General features: G+C 50.7%; 1 non-coding gene across 1 annotated transcript; it reads right to left on the bottom strand.

Moving 5' to 3' along the window:
- Positions 1-2,139: 2,139 nt before the first annotated feature.
- Positions 2,140-2,240, bottom strand: LOC116638970. The gene has a single exon (XR_004300738.1). It is a non-coding gene; the product is annotated as a U6 spliceosomal RNA (small nuclear RNA).
- Positions 2,241-4,308: the final 2,068 nt, after the last annotated feature.

Genomic DNA, 4,308 nt, shown 5'->3' with positions numbered 1-4,308 from the left:
AAGAAAGAAAGAAAGAAAGAAAGAAAGAAAAAGAAAAAGAAAATGCGGCTTTAGAGTCATTTAGACTTTGGTGCAAATTCTGGCTCAGCCACTTACTGGCTGCACGATTCTGTACAAGACACTTATTTCTCCGAGTACAAGTCCTCCCTTCTGTTAAACAGGTATATTAGGGAAAGTACCTACATCCAAGGATTTGGGGGAGAACTAAGTGAGACTCGGAAGTGCTCAGAAGATGTTAGCTGTGATGATGAAAAAGAAGGAAGAGGAGGGAGAGGAGGAGGGGGAGGAATTCAGGCTTTTGGTTCTTCCTGCAGATTGTACTCAACTCCACTGGGTTGCCCCCCGATCGCCTTCCCACCAGCATCAGGAATGGGGGCGAGGAGGCAAAGCGTGGTGCTTCCCAGCTGCACGGTCTCATAGAGTGGTCCGTCGCCACACAAATTTTAAAATTGATTTAATTCTGTTCCTCAGTCACACAAGCCCCAGGCCACGTGCTCGGTAGCTACACGTGGCTGGTGACTCCGCTGTCAGCACTGCAAAGTCCCAAAGCACCGACCTAGAGCGTGGGCTCCGGATTCAGATCCTGGCTTGACGTGTAATAGCCACGTGACTCTGGGCGAGTTCCTTCATTTTCATCTCCTTCCATTTCCTCATCCGCAAAATGGGGCTGACACTAGTATGCATCTCCCAGGGATGTTCCGAAGATCACCTGAATTGATATTTATAAAGCACAGCAATAGCACCTAGCATATAATAAGGGCTATTAAATAAAATCAGATTACAGATCATGAAAGCTGGCCTTCTGTGTCCCTATGTATAAATGGCAGAAGTATCACTGCCCCCCAATACACAAACACACCTCAGTACTTAACCATATTCCCGATTCCATATCAAAGGAGTCAAGCTTGTGTCCTGTCTCCTTTAATTTTAATGCTTGTACATAATTTAAATGACAAATATTAACTAAGAGAAAGGAAGAGGGAAGTGTGTCAGAAACCAGAGATCTAGAAGGTATAGCAACTGAACCCTAGATCTTTCCCAGAGCTTCCTGGTGGCCAAGGTAAAAAGGAAAACATGACAGATGGCTCTGTTCTTATTATTTGATGATCAAAGGGGGTGGTGTGCTTTCTTTTATACAAGACCTCATCCAAGAGGAAATCTTGATGTGTATGTCCATCAGTGTAGATTAAAAGTCTATGATTAGACCTCTGGGCAAATCCCTAAGTTTCTCAGCTCCTACACACAACTGAGAGATGCAAACCCCACGGGTAGGTGGCTTTGTCTCCCCATATCCTCTGCCCCAGAGTATTGGTCAATCCTCCTGTTCCAGAGTATTCTAATAATCTCTCAAGTGTTTCCACCTGGCCCTGACCCTGACCCTGACCCCCGGACCCCACCTCAGGCAACAAGAACTGTATGCTTCAGCCCCGGCATAACCTGGCACACGTGTTCCTAGCACAGAAATCACCGTAGAGACGGGGAGACCTTTTTAGTCATGGGATCCTGTAGTATGGCCCATTTCACATCCAGAGGAAATGGTTTCACAGAGACTCAAATTTCTTGCCCCAGGCACGGAGTGAGTCGGTTGCGGGGACCTGTCCTGGATGGTGAGAAATGGCTGTGGCAGTGTCTCTGAGGTCCAGAGATCAGTGCCAACCCTGGGCCTTGCTCCTGCTCCATCTGCCTTCTGCCCGGGAGTGGGCACTGAGCTGTGGGCCACGGGGGCGGAGAAGAGCCTCGGGAGACGCAGGATGTGGCTGCTAATAAGATTAGCTTCAAACTCCTGCCATCCCACCCTGCTCCATGGGGATGTCTTCCCGTCTGCTCCCCGATGCCCCACACCCAGGCCTAGCAGTCAAGCAAGTGGGGAATGGACTGGCCTCAGGAAGCCGGCAACGTGGCAAAGTCAAGTTCACAGAGACCCTGCAGGAAATGGCTGGGCCTGGGATCAGCCCCGGGAGCACGCGTGCGCTCTGCAATGGCCAGACACCTGCCACAGGCTGGGGAGCTTCCTTCCTGGGTTGCCGTCCTCCCTGGTGTCCATCCCAGTGGCTTTGGCAAACCTCTACTCTTAGGAGCCAGCCAGTAAGAGGAGCCTCCACCCTAGCGATAAGCCCATTTGGAGAGGGAACTTTTTCTTTAAAGATGGAAAATTTCATCAACTTGCATGTCATCTTGTGCAAGGCCATGCTAGTCTCCTCTGTGTCGTTCCAATTTTAGGGTGTACACTGCCCAAGCGAGGGCACAAGAGGGAACTCTGGAAGCTCAAAAACCTCCAAAGCCTAAAGCAAGGGAGCTAGGATGATGAGTGGTGGGTGGGGGAGCTGCTCTGGTTCAAGGTCTCTGTCATGGGCAGAACTGTGTCTCTGCCAAATTCATCTGTTTGAGTCCTAACCCCTGTACCTCAGAATGTGACTGTATTGGGAGACAGCGTCTTTCAGGAGGCAGTCAAGGGAACATGAGGCCGTACTGGTAGGTCTTATCCAAAGCAGGCAGGACGCAGACAGGCACAGAGGGAAGACCATGAGAAGACGCAGCAAGAAGACAGCCGTCTGCAAACCACGGAGAGATCAGAAGAAACCAACCCTGCCGACACCCTCGAGCTTCCAGAACGGTGAGAAAATTAATTTCGGTTGTTTAAGCGACCTCGCCTGTGGTACTTGGTTTGACAGCCCAAGCAAATAGATGCAGCCCCTATTTTGTCTCCCAGTAAATTGGACCACACACCCCAAACAAAGCTGCCAAGTAAATCTCCTCACTCAGGCAGAAGAGAAAGAGCGCAAGCCCACACTGCAGGTGAAGGCCTACTGGGTCCTGGCTCCACATACACACGACCTCATTCCATGCCCCCAACCCTGCCAGGCGCAGCATGGGCCGCTTCTCCCCACTAAGGAAACGGAGCCCCTCAGAAGTGAAGCACCTTCCAGCCACGCTGGAACTCACATCTCTCTGATTTCAAAGCCTGAGTTCTCTTCACCAACTGTGCCGACAGGCAAAGGGCCTCCTGAGTCAGAAGAGCACAGACAGAAGTTGGCTGGCCGGCAGGCCATAGGGTAGCAGAGGGGATTCCTGGGGCATCTATCCTCAGGTATTGGTGAGCTCAGGCCATCGTGCTAGGCAGCCTCCTGCAGCCTCCCAGAGAACAGCCCAAAGCGGTCCCTTCCTTGCAAAGAAAAGATGCCCTGGGCAGAAAGAATAAAAGGAGAGGAGAGCAGACAAAGGGGATTGAAGAAGAGGACACCAAGGTGGGCCAGAACCAGAGGAGAGAGGAACCCTCTATCCCCAGCTGGGAACAGCCCCTTCCACTTCTCATGCACTCCCAAGGCTGCCGGCCGCACCGTTCTGTAGTAACCAACACATATAAACCTGCGTGCCAGGCACTCAAATCCTCTCTCTGCTGGCCTCTCCACGGGAGAGGAGAAAGTAAGGTGCAGAGAGGTAATAAGATGCCCAAGGGACCGCAGGTGGCCAACGGGAAGAGGAGACTTCAGTCCCGATGTCTGGAGCCAGAGTGCCATTCCCAACCATTCCCCCGCGTTTTGGGAGAGACTCTTTTAGATGTATCACTATTTTCACTGTAAAGAAAAAATAAGGTGTCTTGCGGCATGAAGAGGCACTCTAGAAGCTACCATCATTACCAACCTAGCATGAGTAAGAATGTATTCCCTTTAGCAGGGCGCATTTGAGAGAGGGAAAACAAGAGGGTCCAAACGGAGAGAGAGAGGGGGGCCCAGCTCTGGCGGGCCAAAGCCAATGTGCATAGCAAGGCCCGAGGTCCCTGACAGTGCACGCACCTCCCCTCTGCAGGCAGTGGGTTGTTTCAGGGGGCTGGTCCCCGGCAGGATTCTGGGGTGCCCCTTCCTGCAAGCAGTGCTGAGGAGACAAGCTCATTTGCTTAATAAAGTACTTCCGAAATGAAATCTGTGGCATAAAGCGGTGGTCGTCGTAGCAAAATGCCCAAGATTTATCAAGCAAACACTATGACATAAGAGGGTGCACTGTGATGTCCACACCAAGTCAAAAATCATCTACGTGTTATATGTTCATACACATGTATTCCTATATTACAGGGAAGGTCCATTCACCCTTCTTTTGGTAACAGTATCCCGAATTTTCTTCCCCGTGCTCTAGCCAGGGACTTTTGAACGTTGGTATGGCTTACATACAGTGAAGTGTGTACATCTTAAGTGTCAATTCAGTGTTTATTTGTGTACATACACACCTGTGTAGGTACCCCCAAATCAAGATATAGAACATTTCCAACTCTCCTGGAACATGCCCTGTGCCCTCTTAGTCAATCCTGCCCCC

This window comes from Phoca vitulina, unplaced genomic scaffold (genome assembly GCF_004348235.1).
Source record: "Phoca vitulina isolate PV1807 unplaced genomic scaffold, GSC_HSeal_1.0 scaffold16, whole genome shotgun sequence".
Lineage (NCBI taxonomy): Eukaryota > Metazoa > Chordata > Mammalia > Carnivora > Phocidae > Phoca > Phoca vitulina.
The sequence above is the reverse complement of the archived record's forward strand: the minus strand, read 5'-3'. Positions and strand labels throughout refer to the sequence as shown.